The sequence below is a fragment of the Apodemus sylvaticus genome, chromosome 11, assembly GCF_947179515.1.
Source record: "Apodemus sylvaticus chromosome 11, mApoSyl1.1, whole genome shotgun sequence".
In the NCBI taxonomy this organism is placed as follows: Eukaryota; Metazoa; Chordata; class Mammalia; order Rodentia; family Muridae; genus Apodemus; species Apodemus sylvaticus.
The window spans coordinates 105841207-105854141 of NC_067482.1; the positions used below are offsets into that span (position 1 = coordinate 105841207).

General features: G+C 43.8%; 1 protein-coding gene across 1 annotated transcript in view; it reads right to left on the minus strand.

Moving 5' to 3' along the window:
- Sptbn1 (spectrin beta, non-erythrocytic 1) overlaps positions 1-8679 on the minus strand; it is a 169563-nt gene extending 160884 nt beyond the window's left edge. The window contains exon 1 of the mRNA XM_052199160.1: positions 8476-8679. The gene's annotated coding sequence lies outside the window, so the exon portion shown is untranslated. The remainder of the gene's footprint in view (positions 1-8475) is intronic.
- Positions 8680-12935: the final 4256 nt, after the last annotated feature.

Sequence of the window (12935 nt, forward strand, 5' to 3'; positions counted from 1 at the left end):
CATTACCTAATGAGAACTTCATTTCTAGTATTTTTCCACTGGACAGAAATATCTATCATGAACACATTTTGGATCCTGTTTCTTTACCACTTTTTTTTTTTTTAACTTCATTAAAGAACAGAGCCCCAGATAGTATTCATGTATGGGCTATAATCGGCATTCCTGCGCCGGCGTGCTTCTTAGAGCTGGATGGCTGGCGAGCCATAGTCATGTGGTTACACAGACCATCAAGCCCCTGCGACTTAGTTTAAGATCTGATGACTGGCCCTCATTGTGTATTAGTAAGATACTTGGGGCGGGGGTTAAATGCCTGCTTCTGGGTTGTGAAATACTTGATCATCTGCATTCTCTTCTTTGTGTTCATCTTCATTTTCTAAACAACTTAAAACATTCATCTACTATTTTGATAATGAAATTATTTTAAAAAATACTTTTGAGCCAGGCATAGTGATTCAGGCCTCAAATTCCAGCCCTTGGAAGACTGTCACAATTAGTCCATGATCTAGGACAACCTGAGCTATACAGTAAGTTCTAGGACAGCAAGCTACCCAACAAGGCTCTGTCTCCAAAACAAACAAAAACAAAAACAGAAACAAACAAAACCCATACATGTATAAGCACACACACACACCTATGTCTTCCTCAGGAACCATCCACCTTTTCTAAAACTACTTTAAAATAGCTAATGTATAAAAGTGCTTTTCCTGAATGTGCACCATGGTATGTGCACCATGTGTCAGCCTGGTACCCTCAGAGGCCAGAAAAGGGAGCTGGGTCCCCTGGAATTGGAGATATAGAAAGTTGTGAGCTGCTATTTGGGTGCTAGGAATTGAACCTGGGCTCTCTGAAAGAGATACCAATGCTCTTCACTGCTGAGGTTTTTCTCGGGCCCACACTGTACTGTTTGAAACAAGATAACTGGCCTGGAGCTCACCAATCAGGACAGGCTATAGAGCCAGCATGCACCAAGAATCCACCTCTCTCTGCATATCTCAACACTGATATTTACAAGCCTTTTTAATATGAGTTTGGAGGAAGGGATAAATTTAGGACTTCAGGCTGGTGGCCTGAATTTTCTAACTAAGGTATCTACCAGCTCTATATTTTGTATTTCTGTTGCAATTTATACTTTAAAATAGCTAATGTATATAAGTGCTTTTCCTGAATGTATGTATGTGCACCATGTGTCAGCCTGGTATACTAATTTGTACTAATTTATACTAATTCATGCTTTTCTGAAGGCATGTGTTCCGTACAAACAATTGGGGAGAAACCTAATATACCATCTACATTAGCAGACAGTATAAAAAATTGAGAGTACTTAAAAAGTGGTGAGGAAAAATGAATATTTTAATACTATTAATAATATACAGAAAAAAATCTACATAAAAGCTTTCAAATACTTCAGGTTAAAAATACAATCGCAGGCAAACTAAGCTTCCTTTCATAAAGAATGTAGGTTTTACTTTCCCTTTAATCAAACAGAACAAAGAAACATGTCTACACTCAGGACTGTCCACCCGGCAAAGAACATTTCTGAAAAACATACAGCACCTTTATCTTCAGATTTGGTCTTCAACACACACACACACACACACACACACACACACACACACACACACACACACACACACACACTGTCTTTAAGATCCACCCTAGAGGGTAGGGAGAGAAGAAGGAACTTTTTGCTGAGCCCAAGGCCACAGCCATTAGGGACACATGGCCTCCTCGGCACTGTTTTGCAGACTCCCTTGTGGTCCAGTTCCTACATCTTTTCCCACGCTCTACATAAGTGACAAGGCCTAACAAAAAAGTGTATCTGCAAGAGGAATAAAGAGCTCTTTTAAAAATTAGTATACTTTATCCTTTCATTACTGATACTACTTTCCTCCAAATTCTGGTAGAAAAAAAAATTAAACAAAGGATAAACAGCTTGTCAAAGTCACACGTGATCTATAAAGGTCTTTTATCATCCAATCATAGCATATATATTACTATAATGTATGCATCATTCTAGGATTAGTAACTAATTTTTATTCAAATTTAAGTCATTCAGATCTTTAAAATGGCTCACCAGGTAGAGGCACTTACCTCAAAGCATGATAATCTGACTTTGGTTCCAGCGCCCACACGACAGAGGAAAGAATGGGCTCTTACAAGGTATCCTCTGATCTCCATGTACACGTGTGTGCACTCTCAGACACACATGGAAGGGCATGCGTGTGTGTGTGTGTGTGTGTGTTTTGAAGACCAAATCTGAAGATAATCTACACACACACACACACACACACATTTTTTTTTAATTTTAAATTTAAGTCATGCAATGCTACCAGAATATCTTCAAATATATTCAGATATATTCAAGAACAATTTATGAAATCCGAGTAAGAATGCAAAGTAATCTCAGAGTAGCTGCAAATGAAGAACATTAAACATATAAATGCTTCCAGGGTGAAAAGAATAGTTCATGAAGAAATGCAAGTATATACTGTTTTCACATACTAGAATCTAAACCTCTTAAAGGTTTGTTTCTAGCGAGTGCTCATTATAGCCTGTCTTAATACATAAATCCCACTGGTCACGCAGCCTTCTATAAAAACAGATGTTAGAATAAGCAATTTAATAGCTCTTGATGTAAAAATATTTAGTTTTTGCCATGCAATATCAAAGAAATTTTAACTCATATAGATTAAGCATTCCTAAAAGGGAAAACAAACTGAACTGAACATCTACTATGTGCTCAGAACTCTGAATTAGTGTCTCATAGTAGATGAGGATGTATTATTTGGGTTCTCTGATGAAGAAAATAAGAATGGCTAGGTACAGCCACACATGGCCACAAACACTTAGCTAAGTGATAAGAACACTAGGATCTGGGGTCAGATCTGTTTGTTCTTTCCAAGGTAAGGATTTTGTTTCTGCGGCAACAAAATCATCCTCAAAAAAAAAACTTGATTCTGACTTCATTAAAATTACAAATTCATTAAAAATTATTTGATTTTCCTTCAAAAACAGGAGTAAGCAGGCAATATTTGTAACATATCATCTACAAGGTAATAATGGGCAAGCTACCTCCAGGAGCCCTACAAATCCACAAGGAAACATTTTAAAGAAAAGTAAGTCAAAGTCTGATCAAGCATTTCAGAAGACAGAGTTTAAATGGTCAATAATAGAAATACTCCATCTTAGTAATCAGAAAATTGCAAATAAAAAAATTTAAACAAATACCAAATGGATTAAGACTTTTTTTTTTTAAATTTTTGTTATTTATGTATGTGTGTATACTGTGGCTGTCTTCAGACACACCAGAAGAGGGCATCAGATCCCATTACAGGTGGCTGTGAGCCACCAGGTGGCTGCTGAGAATTGAACTGAGGACCCCTGGATGAGCAGTCAGTGATTGAGCCATCTCTCCAGCCCCCTAGATCAACATTTCTTAAAGTTAGGAAGTGATTTTATGTTGAGGTTCTAGAACAAACACAATGTTAGAACAAACAGAATGGTCTGCCCATCAAATCACTCTGGAGACAACCTGGAACCCTCTGGCAAGGCTGAGGAGGACATGGTGTCCTGTGATCCAACAGGACTCATTTTTTGGACAATGTGTGTACATTGCCGCATGTATACCAAGAAACAAGTACCCATACCATTCACAGCTGCTCTTTGATTAGCAGTAAAAAAGCTAGAATTGATTCCGTATCCACCTACAGAAGGCTGAATGAATGAGCCGGGTAGTATAACATACTCCCCAGCACTAGAAATGAGCAGATTTATGAATTTTATGATTAGATATTACTTTAAAATGTAAGTCAGATGATATATAAAATAAAGTTTTGCTTATATAAAGTTAAAAATATACAAAAATTAGGATTTAAGAAAGCTCATCTACAAACAAGGCAACGATAAGCATACAGTTGAGGACAGGACTAGAGGGGGACACAAGGTAGCAGAAGGTTCATTTTGAACTAGGTTCACTGGCTTCTGACTCTTTAACATGTACTTGAGAAATACTATTTGTATCCGCAACTCAATAATCAATACTAATTTGGGAGTAACAGTTCTACGGGGAAAATGGAGCCAGGGTAGGACTAGACACGGAGGGTGTCAAGGATCTGAGCGCTTCAGGCTCCAGCTGCACTCTCAAAGCCCTCTTCTGCTGGTGACGATTTTTAAACTTCAGAGGTCTTCTAGGAGGGGATGTAAAACACTCTGAATCTAGATAACCAGTAATAAATAGGACTCTCCAGGTTTCTCCCTCTAGTGGCGGGAAACACACGCGTGGATACACACAGGCAGAGACACTTCAGCTTTATGGTGAAGGAAGAAGAAAGGCAACCGTGAGATTTTAAACCCATTCCCCTGGGTCTGTATTTGTGCGTGATAGGAGGGACAGGTCACGCGCACATGTGGAGACCAGAGGACAACTTTGCTTGTCTATTCTCCTCCCCTTCCACCATTATATGGCTTGGGAAATAGAACTCAGGATGTCCAGAAGCTTTTGATATTTTGGAAAAGCAGGGCAGAGTTCCTTAACCGAATGCTCAATCAAACACATCGTGTATTTTATTAAAATGCAGAGGCTGAGCAGGAAGTTCTGGAGTGGACTCAAGAGGATGCATCCATAATAAGCTACTGAGGGATTCTGCTAATTTCCAAAGATCATATCTGACTTTTAAAATATTTAATTATCCGTACTGAGTGTGTGTTCATAAAGTCATATTTCCTGAAACTGGAATTACAGGCAGTTGTGAGCTTCCTAGCATGGGTGCTGGAAACAAACTCAAACCATCCTTTGTTAGAGCTGTGTACACTCTTAACCACTGAGCTATGACTCCATCCATTGCAATGATGTGTTAAAATAGAAAATATGTGTCTGTCTGTTTGGAATAAATTTTAGTTATTAGTTTCAAAAACTGTTATTCCTACACTATATAAGCTCGAACATGGATGGCATAACCACTACCAAGACAACCGGAGTGTCAAACTTGGTCTTTCTGAAGATAAGGTGCTTGGATAAAACATACAGTCTGAAGCTTACAAGGAGAATCCTCAGAGCTACCATAGTAGCGTTTTTAACTGAGACACTGGCTCCTTCCTCCCTCCTTGAACATTGGTTTGCATTCTCAATAACCTGCAGGGGAACCCACTGCTTCATAAGGAAATCCACAGAACGTTAGAAAAGGCTCAGTAAACAGAAGCTGCTGGTTGGGTCATAATTAAAGGAGTATTACTACTGAGCATTATGGTTAATAAGTTAAAAGAAATACAACAACTTGGACTGTAAGGTTATCACTAAAAATATGCTCTTTAGTTAGGGTGACAGGAATCACTTAAGCCTGAATTTGAGATCAGTGGTTCCCGTCTCAAAAACAACTAATAACAGGATCTTAAGACGAAAAGCTTAAAATTAGTTTAATAATAAAACACTCATCAACAATTGCCCCCTATGTTTAGTCAATTTCTTTTGTAGTAAAATCCTTACGTCTCAAAATAGTACCACACATACACCATCACACTTTCATACATCAAGACAAAAAAATTAAATTCCCTAGATAAAGTGCTGAGCCCTCCCTGGGCTCTTCACCAACGGGAGGTGGTCCAGGGACACTGCTTTCCCTGCCCAGAACTTTCCATTATGGCACATGAAAGTTTTGGTCACTGTGGAGAAGATACCAAGTGCTTATCCCAACAGAGTTCTGCAGCTGGTGTGTAAATTAGAACAGCTAAACCTCCTGTGACATTAGCACAGGATACTTTTTACAACATAGTAAATTCAAAACGTCTGCATAATCCATGTACGAAACACTAAAAAAAGAAATCTTTATGCAGATAGCCATCACAGCCATGAAGCTCAAATCTACAAAGCCCCATCTTTGAACAGTCCAAATACTGTACATACACATGCCACATACCACACACACCACATATACCACATACCACATATACATACCACACACACTACACACCACATATATATACCACACACACACACCACACCACATATATATACCACACACACACCACACATATACACAATGCACAAAAACATACACAACATACACACATACCACACACTACAGATACACTACAGGCACACACACACACCCACACACCACACACTACAGACATATTACACATACGCACCAAACACCACAGACATACCACAGGCATACCACATACACCACATTACAGACACATCAGACACACATACACCACACACATACACTACACACTACACACATGCAACACATACACATACCAGACACCAGCATACACTACAGACACACCACAGGCACACACCATACACACACACACACACACACACCACATACACCAGATACCACACACTATAGACACACCACAGGCACACATCACATACACACACACACAATTATAGACACATGTACACCACACACATACACACCACATACACGTTCCAGACATACTCCATATACCAGATAGACCGTTCACAGACCACACATACTCAGTATATACACTCCACACACATCACAGACATTCCACACATACACAGACACACCCAAGTTTACAGGCTGTTCTACTCTAACAGATTCATCGGATATTTAAAAACAAAAACAAAGCCGGCTCACCCCTCCCTGGCTTTGGAGAGCTGACCTTCCCTTCCAGTTAGTATACTGAAGTCTGCCTCTCACATTTACATTTTAGGAATGCTTGAGGCAACATTTGAAATACATCCCACATGCCACCTCATACCTAATAAATGAAATACAGAACTGGCAGCTTAATGGGGCATTTTCCTGTGTAACAGCAGACACTCAAATGATACCAATATACTAGATATCAACAGCAGAGGCCTTAGCCCCCCTCCCCAGCCACATCTATACAAATACACACACACACACACACACACACACACACACACACACACACATCCATAAACGCAGCCAGTAACCCCATTAGTCATGTCTGGAGGTTTCACCTGACTCCCTGAACCTACAAGTTTGATTCTGGAGAAAACCAATTCACTATCAATCATGACACTTTTTAATCAAAAAATCCTTAGTAGAGACTCCAAATAAATAAATGTGCTTGCTTGCAGAAAAAGCAGATTAAAAACCAGGTTAAAATATATACAATTTTCTTTTAAAACAACCAGCTGAATACTATATTTTAATAAATGTTTTCAGAGCATATGATCTGAAATGAAAAATTATTTCACTTCAAAGATGGTTTCTTAAAGGAAAAATCCATTTTCTCAGAAATGATGAAAGGAAGACAAGGAACTATAACATCATAGCTATGACAGTCTAATTAATAAGCACTAACTTTCCACAAATAATGGAATCAATGCCCATCTGGTTTGTGGCTGTGGTTTAAGGGAGATGCACAGAAATCGGCAAATCCACACCAAATGCACCACAGCCTGGGTTGTCCTGCAGCCCCTCCCTTCCGTGCATCAGGCTCCCTTCTGCATCCGCAGGCCAGCAGCTTTGGCCTGCATCACTGCTGCAGGGCGTGCCTTGGTCCCCACACCCAACAGTCAGGGCAGGAGAGGTCACCCCCAAAGCGAAGGCTGCCACTCGTATACCTAGGCGACCTGCTCCTCTCGTCACTAGTCTCTCCACAGCAGCCCGACGAGGTAGAAACAGCTCCGGGAGCCGGCAAAGGGCTGACATGGGCCTGGGTGGGGCCGGGCGGGGGCCGCAGGCGCCGAGTGGCTGTGCCAAGCCCCGTCACCGAGAAGCCCGGAGACTGCGATACTGCTGCATTGTGCTGCATCACGGCGAGGGCACCGTGAGCCATCCATCTTGCCAAAAACACACATCCCCGCCCTAAAAGCCCGCATCGAATCCATCTTCTCTTCTGCTGAAGCACTCCCACACATCCCTCTCCTCACTATGTGCCCTAGCTTGACTGCAAAAATAAAGGGCAATGCTTTCCACACAGCCTCCTCTCATTAGATGGTAGCACCTGGCACCTCTCCTGTCACCAAAACAAAGGGACCCGCTACGGGGAGCGAGTGACCTGAGGCTCCTAGCCCCCCTTCCCTAGGCAGGGCCCGAGGGTCCTCGCTCTCGCACGAACCTGTTGAAGACCGGGTGGCAGAAGGCTAGGGCGGGCGCGGCGCCCCAGGGCGGCTCCCTCAGCCCTGCGCGGGCGCGGAACTGGGCGAGGCGGGGGCGGCGGGGCGCGGGGCTGCAGCAGCGCAGCAGGGACCACGCCTGGCCGCAGCCCCACACCGTTACTCGCAGAGCCTGGAAGAGGCCCCGGGAGAATCGCCACTCAGCACGCACCCCCTTGACAGGACCCAGGGCGTCCGGGGGGCGAGAGTCCACACTGCGGAGTCCGCCGCTCCCGAGGCCGGCTCCCCGCCCCCACGGCCTCCGGGGTGCAGGGCGGCAGCAGCGTCAGGCGCCCAGGCCCGCGCCCCTCCTCCGCCCGCCCGCAGGCAGCCTCGGGTGAGTTGGCATCCTCCTGCCTCGGCCCTTGACCTACCTCCCGGGGTGGGGTAGGGGCGCCGGGGTCCCGTCCTCCTCCCGCTCCTCGGCGGCCGGGCGGGTGGGCCGGGAAGGCGACTCCGCGGGGCTGGCGGCGGCTGGGGCCGGGGCTCACAGGACGGGACCGATGGGTGCTGCTGCGCGGGGCTGCGCGCTCGCTCCGGACGGAGAGGCGGCCGGGGGAGGGACTGGAGGAATCCGCAGCCTGAACGGCGACAGCTGCACAGATTCCGGGGGCTGGGCGGGCGCGGGGCGGGGAGGAGGGAGGAGAAAGCGCGCGGGCGGGGGCGCGGGGCGGGGCGGGCAGAGGGGCGCGGGCGCGGGGAGGCTCGGCCGCGGGCGGGCGGGCGCGCGCGTACGCCTCCCGCACCACTCCGGCTTCCGCCGCTCCTCCCTGTCGCGCGCCCTCCGCCCTGCGCACAGCCCTTCGACCAGGCAGCCGCCCACCCGGAGCGGGTTCGATGCGGCGGGGAACAGCGAGCGCGTGCACGCTCCCCGAAGCCCCGGCGCTTCCTCGGCGCCGGGCCGCGCACCCTGCGCCAGAGTCTGGTCGGGGTGGGGTGGGTACCGCAGCAACCGCCGCAGCGGGAGCAAAAGGACAATGGGGGCTTTTGTCCTTGCATCCAGCGAGGGCCAATTACACGTTTAATTTGAGGCTAATTCGATTATCGCCATTGAAAAAGACAGGCTAATTTTCGGTTACTTGTGCAGCCTCTTCTCCCCTGCGACGTTCCCCTTTAGAATGCGATGGAAACTTGCACCGGGAGGTTAGGGTGAGACGTTTGTTTGCTTGGTTGGTTGGAGTTCAGTGATGATGTCCAGCTCGAAGACGGATGACAGTGACCTCTATGAGAGAAGCTTTGGGCGGAGGAGCCAGTCGTGTATTTCTTCAAACGGTCAATGCAGTTCTCCATGCTGAAAGCTTTTTCACCTTTTACCTCGAGGGCAGCTGGCAACAGCCTACAAGTGGTTTATCCAATTCCTGCCCCATGGCCAGGCACAGACTCAACTTTAACCAGAGACTTTTGGGAGTGAGGTCTCCCGGTTACTGACGACAATCCTTGAGATGACGTGAAGACTAGAGTTCTACCACCTCCATTTTCTGACACCGGACATTTTCTGAATTTATGTTAATTGGCCCCCACAAAGCAGCCCACGGGCTACCTTGTCAGCTCCCAGGCTAGGCTGAAATCCAGAAACTGCTCTAATGGGAGGAAAAGGATGGTGAATCATCAGTACTCGGAATAGAAATGTCCTTTGGAGAACAGGGTCTGGAGTAACTGCTTCCTCTCATTTCTGTAAGATTCCCAACTGTGGCCTTTTCAAAGGAAGATGGTTCTTGGCTTAAAAGGCAGTGTTCCCTAGAGGTCTGCTCATCTGCTTAAAAAGCAACCTGGGCTGATGGATGCATATTTTAGTACTAAAATAAAACAAAATCCAATTGTCATAGCACACTGAAGATGATTATTTGTTTTATAACTTTACAATCAGTTTGCTTTTGATTATATGGAAAAAGTTGAGGAAGGCAAGTAATTTAACTTTTTCCTCAGAAGGTTCATAACAGCCAGAAGGTCAGGTCATTCAAGGGTAGGATTCTTTGTTCTTTTGAATTTTTTGTTCAGTTATGAGGTACTAAAAATATTTGCTGAACTGAATCAAACAAAATCCACATGGGAACTGCTACCTTCATTAAGGAAACCCAATAGAAATGAAAGTTGCTTCCCTTTCGAGGGACAATGGGGGGTGTCTCTGGTATCAACTCACCACACTGTTAATAGATCACCGATCTAAACCACATCAATACTGGGAAATGCCTCACTTTAAATTCTTCCAAAGCTATTGTGAAATGGTAACACCTAAATTCTTCCCCCTCACAGATAGCAGGTATTTAAATCTTCCTTTCATGCCTGACTCATCACCCCGTTCCACCCCCACTTAAGTCTTATTTTTTTTCTTCAAAAAGGAGCCCCCCTCAACCAGTAATTAGTCCAAAAAAGATGTGAAAGACAACCGTTCAGAGCTTTACCATAAACACTTACCTCAGCACTTCAAACACCTGTCTTCTGATGGAAAATAAAAATCTCCCAGAAGAGACGAGTTCTAAACCGGAGATACTATTCCAAACAACATCTCTTTAAAAGACGTCTTTTAAAATAGCAAATATTTAAGCCGTGCGGTGGTGGTGGCGCACACCTTTAATCCCAGCACTTGGGAGGCAGAGGCAGGTGGATTTCTGAGTTCGAGGCCAACCTGGTCTACAGAGTGAGTTCCAGGACAACCAGTGCTATTACAGAGAAGCCCTGTCTCGAAAAACCAAATAAATAAATAAATAGACAAATATTTAGAACAAAAATTTAAACTTAGAGACAGTAACAACTCAGAATTATCCTCAGATATCTCAGAAGCAGTTTTTAGAAGTTAATCTTTACTTTAGAATCAAGGTTGATTTAAAGAAACCTAGAATTTATCATTAACATGTCTGTAGCATACTCCCTTCCATTAACAAAACACAAAACCTATAATTATATTCAGCTTCGTCTTCCAGAGAAACAGTGCAGGGTTTGTTTTTGCTTTTTGAGACAGGATCTCACTTTATGCCAGTGTCATCTTAGGCTCACACCAGTGAACCCATATCAGCCTCTTGAGTGGCAGGCTCCCAAGGCTTGCACCATGGTGCCCATTGGAAATGTTTTGTTATGAAAATGTTGGGAGGGGTTGGTAATTTAGCTCAGGATCAAAGTCTGATATTTAGCAGGGGTAGTAGACACACAAAATCACAAAAGTTTTGTACATATAAATTGTCATTTTAACTTTCCATTTAGAACATGGAGGGAAATGTTGTTAACACATATCAGTAACTGCCCTTTGTGTTGTGAGGCTATAATACAGAATCCCCAAATCCTAGCATAACGAACAGGTCCCTAACTCAACAAAGGTTAATAATGTACTGCTTGTAAAGTCAGCTCTGGATTAAAGAGGCTCGGCATGCCAGGCTATGTTAATGTTAGGGTATCTCCAAGCCAGCGAGTGGTTCCACTCCCTCCCTCGTGAGGGAGGCCTGTGATAGAGGGTTAGGAACCAGCAACTAACACATGACACTTGGGCTCTTAAGTGTCAGGTATAAGTCATGTGACTACACCTGAAACCAGCTACTACTACCTATTTGGTTTGGAAAAGAAAGAATGATAACCTAGTATTCCCTTCTTATACTATATTAGCCCAAGTAGGACCTATCATTTATTATACTGACCGTAGCCTTAAACTTTAAAATCAAAACGTGTTTTTTAAACCTGAATGAATTTTCGTAATTTTTATTCTTAAACATGCCCTCTTTTTGACCCCTATCAAGAGTGGGAAGTTTTCTCATCATCAGAATGTTTCAGTCAAGTGTGGCATTGCGAGCAGGCGTTCCAGCACATGGGACTCGGAGGCAGGAGCATGAGGAGTATAGGGCATTCTCTGCTACTTAGCAAGTTTGAAGCCAGCCTGAGCTACATGAAACCATGTCTTAAAAATGTTTTAATTTTATATTGAACAGGAAAAACATCTCTTAAAGACATATATTTTTTTTCTGATGTATTTTTATTTTATTCGATATATTTTTTATTTACATTTCAAATGATTTCCCCTTTTCTAGTCCCCCTCTCCCCAAAAGTCACATAATCCCCCTTCCCTCCCCCTGTTCTCCCACCCATCCCTTCCCACTTCCCTGTTCTGGTTTTGCCTTATACTGCTACCCTGAGTCTTTTCAGAACTAGGGGCCACTCCTCTGTTCTTCTTGTACTTCATTTGATGTGTGGATTATGTTTTGGGTATTCCAGTTTTCCAGGCTAATATCCACTTATTAGTGAGTGCATACCATGATTGATCTTTTGAGACTGGATTACCTCACTTAGTATGATGTTCTCCAGCTCCATCCATTTGCCTAAGAATTTCATGAATTCATTGTTTCTAATGGCTGAATAGTACTCCATTGTGTATATATACCACATTTTTTGCATCCATTCTTCTGTTGAGGGATACCTGGGTTCTTTCCAGCTTCTGGCTATTATAAATAGGGCTGCTATGAACATAGTGGAGCATATATCCTTATTACATGCTGGGGAATCCTCTGGGTATATGCCCAGGAGTGGTATAGCAGGATCTTTTGGAAGTGACATGACCAGTTTTCTGAGGAACCGCCAGACTGTTTTCCAGAGTGGTTGTACCAATTTGCAACCCCACCAGCAGTGGAGGAGTGTTCCTCTTTCTCCACATCCTCGTCAATACCTGCTGTCTCCTGAGTTTTTAATCTTAGCCATTCTGACTGGTGTAAGGTGATATCTCAGGGTTGTTTTGATTTGCATTTCCCTGATGACTAGTGAAGTTGAGCATTTTTTAAGATGTTTCTCCACCATCTGAAGTTCTTCAGGTGAGAATTCTTTGTTTAACTCTGTACCCCATTTTTAATAGGGTTAT